This window comes from Alexandromys fortis, unplaced genomic scaffold (genome assembly GCF_014885135.2).
Source record: "Alexandromys fortis isolate MF-2015 unplaced genomic scaffold, M_Fortis_MF-2015_v1.1 scaffold_11, whole genome shotgun sequence".
NCBI classification, from domain to species: domain Eukaryota; kingdom Metazoa; phylum Chordata; class Mammalia; order Rodentia; family Cricetidae; genus Alexandromys; species Alexandromys fortis.
The window spans coordinates 19,129,959-19,147,208 of record NW_026067912.1 but is presented as its reverse complement, the minus strand read 5'-3'; positions in this window follow the sequence as shown (position 1 = coordinate 19,147,208).

Here is a 17,250-nt window from a genome sequence, read left to right as displayed (position 1 = left end):
CCCCCAATCAAGTCCCCCTCCCTCGTCAGCCCAAAGAGCAATCAGGGTTTGGGAACTCACCAAGGCCAGCTGGCCTGGGTCTGAAAAAGCCTGGGTTAAAACCGGTCTAGCTGAACATAGCGGACAATGAGGACTACTGAGATCTCAAGAACAATGGCAATGGGTTTTTGATCTTACTGTACCTATTGGTTTAGTGGGAGCCTAGGCAGTTTGGATGCTCACCTTACTAGACCTGGATGGAGGTGGGTGGTCCTTGGACTTCCCACAATCCATATTTTCTAAACATGCTAAGTTCTTATCAATGGATGGGGCAAGAAAATATTCCTGATCCCAAAGAATGTCCATATACTGAACAACTGAAAATATGCATATGTTGTTTTGTAAAGTAAAGGGGATATTAGAAATGCTAATCAATTTAGAAATAGTTTCCTGGGTTATCTATCAAGCTAATACAACTACAAGGACTCTTATATGTGAGAATGACAGAAGAATCAATGCCACATAATGACAAGTAATCATAATGAAGAAGCCAGGGTGATAAGACTAAGAACCAAAGAGTTCCCCCTGATTCTAGGTGCCAGAAAAGGCAAGAGATGAATTAAATCCTAGCTCCTCTAGAACAAACAAAAATTTTGGTGAGAGCTCCTTAAGACACTTTCCACAGTGAGAGGATAAATGTAGTGTTTTAGGCTACCAAGACTATGACCACTTGTTAAATCAATAACATGAAATGAATATAAAACAGCCAGGGGGAATCCATTTTCACATGGAAACTCACCCAATTTTAAAGATATCTGCAAATGGTTGACATCTTTTTTTGTTTCCTTTCCTGTGATGATAGCAAACTAAGGCATAACGATTTATCTGGCCATAATCAAGGCTACTGTTCATCATGGCCAGGAACTCAACATTGGAAGAGATTAAAGCAGCTGGTCACATCCCATGCACGATCAGAAAAGAGCAATAAATGCATGGTGCTGTTCAACTCTCCGCTTAAACAGTTCTGGATCCCCACTGAGGAATGGTGTCACTCATATTGGGCAGATATTCCTCATTGAAAATTTAATCAGGAAAATCCCCTACAGATATTTTCAGAATTTCATCTTCCAGATCATTCTAAAATGTATTAATTTGACAACGAACACTACCACAGTGCTATTCACATGGGAGAAACTTCTATATAATCTTAAATTAAATTTATGCCAATATTTGTGACTTGTATAAGGCAACAATATACTAAAGAGAGGCCATTTCATAAAGCCTGAATCAAAGTAATAGAAATTTCCAGGACTTTGCTTTGTGTGGCTGTAACCATGCTAAAAGCCATTTATAGTTGTGTAAGAATTCTACCTACATCAATGTCTGTCCCTGTATTTGGAAGACTATATCACGTTTGGGTGATGATTGAGTACCCTATGCAGTACAGCTGCTGGCCAGCAGCCATGCTAGCTAGCCACCTTTGATGTCATCACAACTTTTAGATAACTAATGGTCTAGCCAATAGACAAAGGAAACTTCCACAGATCTTCAGTGAGAAGTGCTCACAAGGAGCTCTTACTGAATACCTGCTACACAAAATCCTTAAGTATATTCAGAGGCTTTTGATTTCAATCCTTTTATTAGTTCATGGCTAACAATTGAAAAATAGCTGTTAAATTTTCAATAATATTTATTTCAGTAGTTATAGCTTTACATACTATGTGTTTTAACTAATTTGAATTCGAACAGGAAGAATTACAACTGATGAGTGTTATTTTAATCTATTCAAACTTTGTCTTTCACTTCAGCCTCCCAATGATGACAGTACTATCATAAGACTCCATAAGAAGAACATTAAGTAAATGAAGGTATTTCTGTTTTACCTTTATTTCAGGAATGCTCTTTGCTGTGTTTTTTTTTTCTTATTTTTTTTCCTAAGGAAACTATTTGAGAACTGATTTAAGTACAGAGTACAGGTGCTATCTGCAGAATTCTCATTTTCTACTCATAATTAATGTCACAGCGTCTAGCTATTCTTTATGTTAGCTATCCCTTATTAAACTTTGTTTCTTAAGCATTACTGTCACAGTCTTTATTACTGACATTAGTATTTCCTGCTCATGCTAATAAAATAACTTCCTGAACATTTTCTTCAACTTCTTTTCTTCTTTCTAACTTTGTCAGTGCAATTATCTCTCTAATTTATTAGCATGGCTAATCCCTTGAACACCATTAATAGTTTGGGGAGTCTGCTTTGACCTGATTTTACTATTGATTAAAGTTGTCAACATTCACAGGGTTGTAAATGAACAAGTGATTACACACTTGACATCAACTCTGCAAAATAAAACATTTTCAATTAACCTATGTGTTTCAGTATGTGATGATGCTTGAAGTATCTATGATTTCCTGAGACACTAAATATTGATGGTGACTGCCTGTGATAAGAAATCCCAAGAAGTGCTCAAAGTTTCGAAACACAGCCATTCAATGTGAAGGTAATTCCTCTGGAATTGTTGGGTGGTTTATTTTCCAGAACCTGACACATGGTGACGTTGAAACTCTTGGGGACTCTTTCTTCCTTGTCACTGTAACTTCCTGATGTGGATCAGTTGATTTCACAATTCCTGTATGTAGAATCAAATGAGCATCTAGGATGATATTGACTGTGGGTTAAACACTGCAAAATCAAATACAATTTGCTTATGTAATCTGTAGTTGGAACAATATCTCAAGACAAAAGGGAATTCCAGAGTTATGATATCATTACAGCCCCACAGTACACAGTTCATCTCAATATACACAGAGGCTTTGAAAGAATTTTGTCATAAATTATATATGTAGGTAGAAATAAAGCTTTACTGATAGTCCTCCAATATATGTTTGTTTCAGTGAAAAAATGCCAATTATTAAATTCAGGCAGTGGTGGCATATGTCTTTAATCTCATCACAAAGGAAATAGAGGCAGGTAGATCTCTGTGAGTTGGAGGCCAGCCTAGTCTACAAGAGTTAATTCCAGGACACACTTCAAAGCTACACAGAGAAACTCTGTCTCGAGAAACAAAATTTCAAAAACTGATAACTATTATTTTTATATCATAAAATACCATTTTGGTATCTATTTAAGACTTTTGGGATGGTAAATCTTCCATGTTAAAACAAAATGTAACTCCAGATCAGCAAGACAGCTCAGTAGCTAAAGGTACTTGAAACCATATCTGATATCCAGAGTTTGACACTTAAGACCCATTTCAAGCAAGGAGAGAAGATACTCTGCAATTTTCCTCTGACCTCCAAATGTTAGACCATAACAATGAATAAATAAAACTAATAAAAATGTTTTAAATTCAAGTTTGATATATTTTATTTAGAAATGAAACTGCATGGCTATATTGAACCCATATTTTTTTCTGATAATCAGGACTTGGAAAGACAAGTAGGAAGCTGATAACTGAAATGAGGGAAGTCTCTAGCGGGTTAATCTTACAACAGTAGCCAATGTAAGATGTCTTTCCCAAAGTGGTGCACAGCAAATTGCCCTGAGAATGAAAAACACCATCGGCCTCAGAGACGGCTCTTGATAGTCTCTCTAGAGACTTTCCAAATAGTTCTCCCAACAGGCTTTTCTAAGTTTCTTGTTTAATGCTTGTTCCTACAAATTAAATAGGAACTTCTAAGAATTGGAAATATACAAAGCATCCATGATAAAGAATTTTCTTTACACAGACCATTATGTTCTCTTCTGATTTCTTTAGTTCCCCTACATGATCATACTCCAGGAAACTTAATGCCCATTATGAGAAAATTCATTCCCGATCTCTTCCACAAAGCAAAGGGAAGTAATTTGTATTTAATTAAATTAATATAATCTGGACTTATAGTTTATTTACAGACAAATTATGCTTCTTCCAAACTTAAAAACTAAAATTTTGAATAGTCTCTTTTTTATTACTATATGATTACACACAGAATTTATAGTAAACAATAAATCATATCACAGTGAAAATCATAAAGCAATAGTAAAAAAGTTATTTAAAAATTTTCATCTTTGCCATTGTACCCTAAATTTTTCCTTATACTAAAACACAAGTTGAGTAGGAGGTTACAGTGCATTATGAGCTTGGAGTATGAGTACTCTAAAACCCCATTATGAATCAAGTAATCAATGGATGGTTAACTTCCGAATATAATCTTAGTGAGAGAAAAACACAGTAGGAAAAACATTATATGATCATAATTTCAACATACGGTTTTGGTTTTGTGTATTTTTTATAGCGTTTGAATGTCTCAGGTACCAACTTGAAGAAAACCAGACTCCACAGGTTCCCACTCTCATAAATTAATTACCCCTTGTACTGTAACCCTATGAAACCCGAAATTCAGTTATTAAGAATTTGATGCCATCTTGTTTCAGTTAGAATCTGTTCTTAGGTAAAATTTAGGTGAGAGAAAAGAGTATGCAACCAGGTTGCTGAGGTCACACTGGGTATTTAGAAATCAGTCAGGTCTGCAGGTACTCTCCTGAGGGTTGTACACTAAATGCATTGGCAATGTTTTTTCTGTCAACTGCAATTAGAAAAAATTATAAACATTTTTCTACACCTTCTTTCTACCTTACTAATCTCTTTGCAAGCATATTAACCTGCCTACACTTTTTTCTCAGAGAGCCTAGAGTGTTTCCCAGTTTTGTAACTGAACTCTACCATTTAGATGTTAACTTTTGTAAGTAAATACAGAGATGAATGATACAGGACACTGTCTTCAAATCTTCTTATAAGTATGTACATAATCATTTTACCTAAACATTTACTGGGATTAAGCTACGCAGTAGGAAATTTTTTGCTATGCTCTCTTGCCTTTGGCATAAGGTCACTGACTGCATGACTGTAGATACAGGTGTTTCTCATTCTGGTGCACAGACCCTTGCAACGACTTAGGCTATACTCCAGGATAAACAGGTGTTCCTCCATTTAGACTGACATGTTGGAAAATAGAATGAATAATGGCATTCTTCCAAGTTCCAGGAGAAAACATAAAGAGCTCTTTAAAATCTGTTAAAAATATCTTCACATAATTAATTGAATTTTGTTTTATTCTGTTGAAAGGTAACACCAGAATAAAAAATACTATTAATGTGAATAGGACATTTTCTGTAAAGGTAATTATGCTTTTTTTGTCTATATTCAATGACATAAATAGACTAGAATGAGTGGGAACAGTTTTAATTGTTTCTAGGTCATGAAAATTTGGGGCAACTAAAATCAAATATCATCTTTCAAAAGAATAGAACCTTACGCATTAGTTAACTGACTGGCTTTATTGGTATGCCACTGTAATGCTATAGAGGCTTAGATGTTAGTTAACCAACTGGCTGTATTGGTATGTCAATATAATGCTATAGAGGCTTAGATGTTGGTTAACAAACTGGGTGTATCGGAATGCCACTGTAACGCTAGGATGCAGGAGGAGGCAGAGCCATACTTTCCAAATGAGCCCTGGTTACATTGTTGGATATTGTCTCAAAATACAAGCAAGCAAGAAAAGTGGGTAGCCATGGATAAACAAACAGTTTTGCAGCCAAACAATGAAATGTTACTTATTAATAATAATGTTTATAAAATATCATACATTTAACTAAATGAGCGATCAAAATAATAAAAAAATGTATTTTATTCTACTTAAACAATAACACATTATCTTGCCCCAGTTTGATGGAAGCTGATTGAAGTTACATGTTTCCCGGATCAGAGCTGCAGAGTAAGACCTGTCTCAAAGCAATAACAGTAAACTGAGTGTGCGTATTTTCACAATTAAGGTCAACCTTCATCTTCTTATTAAGGAAGACCAGACTAAATGTGCATGTTATTATAAGGTCACTGTCATGCTAATGCGACATGGAAAGATTTATATCCTTCATTATAATTTCTTTCATAACAAAAGTACTTCATTGTATTGCATTATCATAAGAAATGATGAGCTTAGTATACTAAGATAGTTTCAGAAACAACAGACAATGTTCACATAACATTGAGTGTATTGTTATAATATTTTATTTTCTTATTAATTGCTAGTGTTAAATTTTAATATGCAAAATCAATAAAAACCTATAATTTTAAAAATTAATTAAAATTAAAGAAAAATAAATTAATTTAAAAGTTAATTAAAATTAAAGAAAAATAAATTTAAGCATTTTAAAAATAAAGTAAAATTTATAATAAATATGCATGCCTGGGTAGAAACATTGTACATAGGATTTAATATAATCTGTGTACAATGATAGATTTCAGAGACCACTAGGAGTTTTGGAACAATATAACATACTACTTCATAGATATATACATGTCTATATATAAATAAAATATAGCATACTACTGAAGATAATAGACTACTGTATGGTTTGGGGACAAGGTGACTTTGATGGGTGTTTTAGGACCAGTCTGGATCATCTTCAACAGACTATGCTTAAAATTTTGGACATTCAAGACAATGCTGCTGAGGTTACAATGATGATAAAGATAAGAACTATGTTAGTAGAAAATGCTAGAAGGAAAATCCTCCTCATATGATATAAAATAGACTTGTAATGTCATCGCTTATACTGAAGTCCTAAACAGTAAGCATGAATTAATTGCTTTAGCGGTCTAGATAAAGACATTTTAAAGGAAATTAAAAATTATACTATTTACTATAAACTGAGAAACTAGAAAATTGGAGTAAATGTTTTAAATGGAAAGAACACAGACTTGATGATTTTAGGGTGCTAAATTGAGGACTGTCTTCTAAACAGTTTGAAAATAAAGCATTGCCAAAGAAAACATGTCCTAGAGATGAAGCCAAGTGTGTGTGGTTGCAAATGCTTTGTTACAATGTAAGAAAGTCAAAAGGTGTCCAACTAAAGGTTCTTTAAAGAGATTACAGGTGTTCATACTAGTCCTCTCTAGAAATTTTGGTCTCCTAGGAAACTTCACCTTGTTATCCCTAAAGTGTCTCACTAGAAACTCAAGGGAGAGAAAGAATTCTCACAGAGATGTATGACTGTGGTTTTGAAAGGCAATTGAAGAATTCCCATGAAGAATTGTAGAAGGGCCATGATGCCTTTGAAAGAGTTTTGTGTACAGTGTCATGGTTTAGATGTGAAAGATACCTCACAGTGTTCCATCTCTTGGAAGCCAGGTCATGTCACTGCTTTTGAAAGATTATAGAACCTTTAGGAAGTAGGTCACTTGGGGAGCTTTTTGTTTCCTGAGCCACAGAGTGGTAACAAGCTCTGTCACAAGTTTCTGTAGGCTTGTGTGGCCCCCAGCCACAGTGCCTTTCACAGTGTAATAGACTATATCTCTTTATATCATGAGACAAAGCAGAACATTCCACAGTTATGCTACCTCCATTGGGTATTCTGTCAAAGACAGGAAAAGGTCACTAAAGTAAATAAAACTGGGAAGTCTTTGACAAAGCTAGATGATACAAAATGAGAAAAGTACACTAAACCCAAAACATCGTTGAGAGGAAACCAGGTTTACCAAACAGCATATTTTTCCACTAAAAGGGTACCTGACACAGGCAGAAAGTATAAGACAACAAAAATTAGAGCCATTATACAGAGCCCTAGGACAAAGAGACTCCTGCCACTTATAGCTAAGGAACTTCCTTCAGCATGGATTTCAGAACTGCTAGTAACTGGTAAACCATTTATCACTCAAATAACTTTCTTTCTAATTGATCTTAGTGGGCATAATTAATTTTAGAAAAATTTAGTTTAACAAAATTAATCAAAAGTTGATTCTCCAAAGAGTGGTATTAATATAGATCAATGCCTGGAATTGGGATGCTTTATGCTACTGTAAACTTAAGACACCTTCAACTATGTCAGGCAATGAAATGTTTATAAAATCAAATAAATATATCATGATAAAATAATACTCATTAACCACAGTCATTAATAAAAAGAATGATATCAATTCAATTTTGAAAATACAGTTTTTAGGCAAGTGTCCTTGTAGAAGTACTTTCTGAATGTTACTGTGCTTGTTGGCAGAGGCTGCTTGTTCAGTCCCAACTGCTCAGACCATGAAATAATCTCTCAGAAACTATATTAATTAAATCACTGCTTAGCCTACTATCTCTAGCTTCTTATTGGCTAGCTCTTACATCTTAATTCAACCCATTTCTATTAATCTGTGTATCACCTTATGGCTGTGGCTTACCAACAAGGTTTAGGATGTATGTCCCTGGCAGCGGCTTCATGGCTTCTCTGCAAATCTGCCTTCTTTCTTCGAGAATTAAGTTTAGTTTTCCTTGCCTACCTCTATTCTGCCCTATCACAGGCCAATGCAGATTTTTATAAACCAATAGAAGCAACATATATACGAAAGGACTTCCCACATTATTAATTGGTTATTGTAGTAGGCTGCTTGTTCATTCCTGACTGCCTAGATCACAGAATAAACACTCAGAACCATATTATTTGCAATACGGTTTGGCTAATAGCTTGAGTCTTTTTAGATAGCTTATATATTAAATTAACCCATTTCCATTACTTTATATGTTACCATATATTGTGATTTACTGGCAAGGTTTCAGCACATCTGTCTCTGGCAGAGCCTGTATGGCTACTCTTAACCCCACCTTCTTTCTCTCAGCATTCAGTTTAGTTTTCCCCACCTAGCTCTACTCTGTCCCATCTCAGGCCAATGTAGTTTCTTTATTCATTAACTAAAAAAAGCAACATGCATACAGAAGGACTTCCCACATCATGTGCTGACCTCTATGCAGGCTGAGGAATAACTTGTGATCATTTCTACAAAGCAATCATATGTGAAAGCTCTTTCTTATAATTCACCATTTTGATTTACATTTTTCAGTAAGATTTTCATAAATGACTCCATTTTGATTCCAACAACTTTCATATTTTTTCACAATATTTATACAGTGTGATGTGATATTTTGATTCATGTGTACATTGCGCAATGATCAAATGAAGCAATTAACATATGTATCACCATAACATTACGTTTCCCATAGGGATGTCTAGAGCAAAGATTCTATGCTTATTCTGTCATTTATCGGAACATGAGAAACAAATTTCTTGTTTCTAGTTTCCCAGATCTCTAGATGAAGAACTAACTATATTCTGGGAACTTCATTTCGAAAACAAATTCCGTCATAATAAGCAAACCCTGTCAAATATCGCCAGCCATCTACTCGTAGGTACAGATATGTTCCCTTATTGTTTGATTTTTCTCTACACCCCCTCCTTTTCCTTAATCCAAGGCAGACTTTTGACTGTGCAATCCTCAAGCTTCAGTCTCCCAAGTATGGAGTATAGGTGATATACTCACCTTCTAACTTCTCAGTTTCTTTATATGGTATAATATAATATTTTTCATAGCTTTTACACCAATCAACATTTGTTGAATATATGTTTCTCATTTCCTTTGTAAACTATTTTAATGTTTTATGCATGAGCCTTTTTCTTGTGCTTAAGTTTGCAAGCAAAGGTGTATTCACTAAAAACTTGTATAATTGTCTGTATTCACAGTGGTTCAATGTGGGGATACTTTTTTATTATTTAACTATTTCAATTTTTTGTCTTTTGACCATGAAAGCAGATGGGCCAGAATAAGCAAATATTAATATGGAAATAAAATTCAATCATTTGTTTGTTTAATATTATCTTATATAATATTCCAGAAACACTGATCCCTTCATTGTTTTTATGAAGTCCCCATTATAGAGATTCACACTTCTTGTTCTAATTGTTTCTTTAAAAAATTAACTTTGGCACCAGGCATTGGTGGCGCAGGCCTTTAATCCCAGCACTTGGGAGGCAGAGGAAGGTGGATTTCTGTGCGTTTGGGGCCAGCCTGGACTATAAGAGCTAGTTTCAGGACAGACTCCAAAGCTACAGAGAAACTCTGTCTCAAAAAACCAAAAGAAAAAAAAATCAACTTTGCAATCAATTCTGATAAAACTTGGGTAATTTTTAAACAGCACAGCTTCATTTATTTTTCTGTTTCTAGAGAACTCCCTTTCAGTATTGTTGAATTTTATTTTCAGTAACAGAATCTTATGATATGTTGAGTTCTTCATCAGTAACACCTAATCTCTATATGGAATAGATGTCGGCATCTAGAGATATAGCTGTGGACAAAGCATGCACAAAGGTGTAATTTCTTTTTCTCTATTAAGCTTCAAAGAAAAAAGAAAACAAATGGCATTAAAGTGTTGTCATGAAGAATTTTATAGTTGAGCTTTAAAATACAAAACCTTCACGTAGAATATACACACAATGACATACACATATAAATATACGAAAGTACATGCATATCTGCCTATATCTAAGGGATAATTTTTAAGTTAATCTTATTATCTGCTATGCGTCTAAGCATACTTTCTGGGTCTTAATATCACCATATTATGTGAAAGTAATACACAATTTCATTTTATATACATTTGACATTTACACAAAATAATTCATCCTTCATTAAGAGTAACTGTTTAGAAGAAGACAGGTGTTTGATCGATCCAACCACTAATGTAATATACTATTCATAGTTTATTATTTTTTGTACCAGTTTTTGAATGTTTTCACAGTCTCTGTCCCTCTTCACAGATGTGATATCCACATAGTAAGACCTTCCTCCTGTGATTTCGGAGAGCTGACCTGGCAATGTGTGTGTATACACGTATCAGAGATAACATCATGGAATTAATGAAAGCTTTCCAAAATGTTGGCAAACAAGCCCCAGGAAATGTTGGCACAACTGGATTATGGACAAAGGCCTCCCCAGGGAGCTCCTCTCTGTCATTTCTGATGCCTATTAGTTCCATTCTCTTGCTGAGAGCAAACAGTACTTTAAAGAATCTAAAAAGCAGTGGCTCTCTTAGTATCCTCATTGTTGTCCAGGTTCTCTGGGATTGTGATTTGTGGGCTGGTTTTCTTTGCTTTATGTTTAAAAACCAGTTATGAGTGAGTACATGTGATAATTGTCTTTCTATGTCTGGGTTACCTCACTCAAAATGATATTTTCTAGCTTTATCCATTTGCTAGCAAGATTCAAGAGAGACATACATAGATTTAATCTACATGAGAAGTAGAAAAAGACAAGATCTGAGTAAATTGGGAGCATGGGGACCTTAGGAAAGGATTGAAGCAGAGGGGTGAGGCATGAAGGGGAGCAGAAAAAATGTACAGCTCAATTTTGACATCATAAATATCTGTGAAGGCAGATATACTTACCCTAAAGGCAGAAATTAACAAATAGTTTTTGTCAACTGTCTGCAAAGATAATGGGAAACATTGTCAACATGAAGTAGATTTGCAGAATTTTATTATTATTTTAAGCATTTTTTTCAACCAAATAAGTCCTTAGTTTTTGTACTATTTTTTCTGTTTGATCACATATATAAGCAGACTTGTTTTTATGTCTGGAGTTCAGCTGGTAACTGATGCATAAGTGTTATGCTCTTGACCTACAAGTATTATGCGTCATGAGTTTGGACTGCCCTTTGTCTATGAATCATTTTGAATGATAGTCTTTCACTTCGAGAGAATCTAGGAATCTGACACATGTAAATAAATGGCAGAAAAACTAGCATGAAAGTCAACAACTCTAGTTTTACTTCTATAGCAGCTTATTTCCTTCCCAACTTCTCCTTTCGTACATTACAGATTAGGTGGAAATCACTGAAATCAATAGCACCAATGACCCTACTCTATGTCAATACTAATTGGATCAATATTTCTGATATTTTGATGGTGGTTGTAACAAGTTACCACATGTTTAAATGAGAAATGAATGGAATTATGTTTATTTTGCCATTGTATAAATGGAAAACTTGAGTTTCTATTGGAAATGAATTTTACCCTCAAGTTCAGCAGTGAAGGTACAGAATCTATGTAATCTGAAACTTTTAACAGGATTTATTTTTGTGGTGGCTTGAAATAAAATGGCCCCCAAAGATAGTGGCACTATTAGAAGGTGTGACTTTGTTGGAGTAGGTGTGGTCTTGTTGGAGGAATGCTGGGAGTGGACTTTGAGGTTTCATATATGATCAAGCCACACCCAATGAGGCAGAGAACTTCTTGTTGCCTGTAATGTATAGGACACTTAGCTACTTTCCAGCACATTGTCTCCCTAAGTGCCATTATGTACATCCATGATGATAATGGACTGAAACTTTGAACTGTAAGTGAGCCATGCCCTCACTTAAATGTTTTATTTTGTAAGAGTTATTATGGTTATAGTGTATTTTCTTAGGAAAAAAAAACACTAGGACAGTCATAAATATTCATCATATATACCTTTTGTTAATGTCCACACATTTCAATACAAATTGATTCAAATCACATACTATGTGTGTTTTTTAAGCCATAATGGCACTTAACTAAATCTCTGAGTACATTTTCCAACTTATTTCTAGTTGTTCATCTCACACAAGTATAACATAAATCATCATATAGTCTCTGATTCAAATATCACATATACAGATATATACATAAACAGTTATATGTATATATGTGTGTGTGTATGTGATGATTTTAATATTGGCACTTCATGTAGTTTGAACTTTTGTACTATTATCAAAAGTTCTTATGAGTTAATTTTTACATGGAAAATATTATTTCCTGTAACTAAGCACAAAACAAGCATGCCTTAGATGATTTGTGTATACTAGTTGACTGGCAAGCTGGAAAGTGATTGATGCTGCTGCCAGTTTCTCCCTGCATCTTCAGGAAGTAGATGCTCTCTTTAAAACCTCCAGAAACCTAATTAATCTTGCATGAGATGTAAACATTTTCTCCTTAACCTGCTAGCTGTCTGGAACAGTAGGAAACCCACAACTTTTAGGAAATGGGAGCTCGTGCATGAAGGATGTGTACAAAAATATTCAAACCACAATAAAATTACTTTTTCTCCACAATAAAAAGGGATTGAAATCATACCCTGTCATTCTCTGAAGTATTTCCAAAGTGTTCCATGGCAGGGTTTGTAAGTACTGCACTTGATCATAAAAATCACAGATCGGGTTAAGAAGCATTGTATGTGTTTGTCTTTTTAAGTTGTTTCCTTTATCAACCTGACGTATAAAGCCCATGGTGCTTAAATTGATGTTTACTCAAACTGCTACCGAGCAATCCTTCTTTCCCTCTCTAGGGAATCCATACCATCTTTCACAGTCTCTTGAGAAGCTAATGTCTTCTCCAGTGTGAATCACGACCCTCACTTTTAGTCATGCTATCAGTGTAGGGCAATAAAAAAATATAAACCCACAACAAATAAACTTCAAATAAATACACTTTAAAAATCTTATCTAATTCATCAATTGCTGAGGCAAAAATAAAATGTTGCAACTGGCTTCAAGAATTCACAAACCCCTCATGTATTAGGTGTTAGGAAGTGATGGCCTCAATTTACATGGGCAAAACTGGTCAATAACCTCAGGTAATAAGGAAACGGTTGCATTGAACAGAGTTCATTTGCATCGTTATAGGCAAAACCATTGATGATAACATAGGACTCTTTTTCTTGTTACAATTTTAAAGATTTGTAAACTTTCTTAGTGAAAATAGTAGGGACGTATAGGGAGAAGATTCCTGTTTCACATCATTTTTCCCAGGTTAAGGATGATTAGAAATTTCCCTGGCTGTGGCGAATGTGAGCAGCCTGTGATGTCATTAATAGATATTAATTATGTGGAATACACACATCAAGGTCGAAGACTCTGTGTGTGTGTGTGTGTGTGTGTGTGTGTGTGTGTCTGTGTGTGTACAAATACAGAAAGTAAAGGACTTACTTTAGGGGAGTCTGGTGCAGTTTGTGTTTGCTATTTGCTGTAGACTATGTAGACAACTCTGTATGGATGTCATTCTGTAAAATATAACTCCCTCATTGAAACCTGGTCATTGAACCCAGGAAAAGTACCTCCACTAAATAATTTCTAGGGAAATTTTGAGAAGAATGTAGACGATGGGTTGATGTCTTTGCTGTTTGCTGTAAGTATACAGTAAATAAAAGCCAATAGAGACTCTGGACCAAAGCAACTTAGGAGATTGCACATGTAGAGAACAATGGTGATATTTAATGTTTCCCTTAAATTCTGCTATGTGTGGGTGAATATATGGATGTATATGCACATACTTTATGATAAGAAATTCCTGCATCTTATACACAACACACACACACACACACAGAAGGGGCACACACACCCTCTGATAGACTGAGTGAGGGCTACTCACTATTCTCTACTTTAATGGATGACTGGAGGTGGAGGTCTCGCTTATTGAAAATGGATATCAGATTCAAGTCATATTCTCCTGTTCCGTCTTCTCATTTTGCTCTACTTTCTATAGTTTTTCATTGTGCCCTCTACCATAAGAGACTGACCTGGTTTACATCTAAAGACCTAGTTTCTCTGCCCTCTGGCTTCCATTTGGATTCCCAATGGAGAGCAACAGTTCAAGCCTGAAGGGAGGGAAAAAATGAGGTCAGAAAGTTATTCCAGCTCTTTCTCCCCAACCAGTCCTGACTAAGGACCAACACATCTCCATGCAAGGAAGTCCTTGTTCCTTAGAGTTCTGGGAACTGCTTCTTTTTATTGCCTCTGGACCCTGGGGCGGTAGCACCTGCCCCTCTGTTATGGTACCAGGGTTATCTCTCATTATTCATGGTTCTACCTGAACCATTTAAATATTTTTGTAAAAAAAATCCTCAGAATATTCTTGTGTTATCCAATTTCCCATTGAGAATTTGACTCATAATTTAAAAATGAGTTATTTTAATCATTTATCATCATCATCATCCTTATTAGCATCCTGACTGCAGTTTTGCCTCCCTGCTCTCTCCCCAGCACCTCTTCAATATCTCCCCTTTACCCCACATATACTCCTCTATTTCTATTCGTCCTCCCTTTCGATCCCAGGCTTCCCCTCGCTCTGCTGAATGTTTGGCTGTGGGTCTTTGCATCTGTTGTGGATAAAAACCTCTCTGATAATTGGGTTATGTACCAGTCTTTGACGATAATAGAATATCATAAGGTATCATTACATCAATTTTCTGCCGGTCATGTTTGCTTATATCCTAGGTCTCTGTGTTACCTAGCTTTGGTCGTGGTGATCCAGGCAGGCAGCATCAGAAGTGGGATCCCCCTTCTGGCATGGGTCTCATGCTGAACCAGCCATTGATTGGCTATGCCTACAATCTCTGTGCCACCTTTACTTCATAAGATCTGGTAGGCAGGACCAATTGTAGGTTAAAGGTTATGTGACTGATTTGGTGCCCCACTCTCTCCACTGGAATTCTTGCTTGGCTACAGGAGACGGTCAGTTCAGGGTACATGTCCTCTTTTGCTAAGTTTCTTAGCCAAGGTCACCCTTGCTGATTCCTGTGAGTTCTGACTGCACTTGGTGTCTAACTCACCCCCATATGTTCCCCATTTCCCTATATTTCTTCCAGTACTCTTCTCATCCACCACCCAACCTGATCCCACCTGTTGGCTTTCCCACCCACCGCCAGTCTACCCATAAAATCTGTTCCAGTTCCCCTTTCCAGGGAGATCAAAGTGTTCCTGCTAGAGCCCTTCTTATTATTTACCTTTCTCCGAGTCTGTGGATTGTAGCATGGTTATCATTTAATTTACAGCTAATATTCACCTGTAAAGGAGTGCATGCCATGTTTGTCTTTCTGGGTCTAGGTTACTTCACTTAGAATGATTTTTTTTTCTAGTTCCATCCATTTGCCTTTGAATTTTGTAATTCCATTGTTTTAAATGTACCACATTTATTTTTCCATTCTTCTGTTGAGGGGTATCTAGGTTGTTTCCAGGTTCTGGCTATTACAGATAAAGTTGCTAAGAACATATTTGAGCAAGCATCCTTATGGTGTGATGGAGCATCCTTTGGGTATGTACCCAAGAGTGGTATATAGCTGGGTTTTGAGATAGATTGATTTCCAATTTTCTGAGAAACTGCCATCTTGTTTTCCAAAGTGACTACACACATTTGCAGCCCCCAGTAGCAGTGGAGGGATATTCTCTTTTCTCCACATCCTCACCAACATGAGCTGTCAATTGTGGTTTTCACATAAACCATTGTTACAGGTTTAAGATGGAATCGCAGAGTCATTTTGATTTTCAGTTCCCTGATAGCTAATGATGGTGGCCGTTTTAACTATTTATTGTCCATTTGAGATTCTTTTCTTTCTGATTTTGTTAATTCTGATTTTGTTATTCTGTGTATTTTAGCTAATTTGAGTAAAAGTTTTTCAATCTTGCTGATTTTCTTAAAGAGCCAACTCTTTATTTTATTGATTTTTATTTTGATATCTTTGTTTCTATTTGATTTAAGTTTTCAGTTTGATTGTTTCCTGCTGTCTATTCCTTTTGGATGTGTTGGCTTCTTTTTGTGCTAGAGCTTTCTGGTGTGCTATGAAGTTGCTAGTATGAGACCTTTCGAAATTCTTTATGAAGGCATTTAGTGCTATGAATTTTCTCCTTACCACAGCCTTTATCATGTCCCATCATTTTGGGTATGTTGTACATTAGTTTTCATAGGATTCTAGAAGGCATTTAATTTCCATCTTTATTTTTTCCTTGACTTATTAGTCCTATATTATAGAGAAGCTCATTTTCCATGAGTCTGTAGGCTTTTTGTTGTGTCATTGTTGTAATCCAGCTTTAATCCATGGTGCTTTGATAAGTTGCAGGAGGTTGTTTTCATTTTCTTTTATCTGTTGAGACTTCTTTGTGACTGAGCATCTGGTCAGTTTTGGAGAATGTTTCATGAGGCTTGCAGAAAGTGTATTCATTTGTTTGTTTGGGTGAAATATTTTGTAGATATCTGTTAGGTTCACTTGAGTCATAATATCTGTTAGCTCTAGTATTTCTGAGTTTAGTTTTTGTCTGGATGATCAATACTTTGATGAGAGTGGGGTATTGAAGTTTCCCACTATCAATATGTTGGGGTCAATGTGTGATTAAAGCTTAAGTAGTACTTCCTTTAAAAATGTGTATGTCCTTGTGTTTGGGGGCGTAGACACTGACAATTGAGATGTCCTCTTGGTGGATTTTTCCCCTGAAGAGTATGAAGTATCCCTCTCATCTCTTCTTTGAAGTCTGTTTCATTAGATATTAGAATAAATACACCAGCTTGCTTCCTTGGGACATTTGTTTGGAACTTTTTTTCAAACCTTTTACTGTGAGGTGACGTCTATTATTGATGTTGAGGTATGTTTCTTGTATGCAGCAGAAAGATGAATGTTTTTAGACCCATTC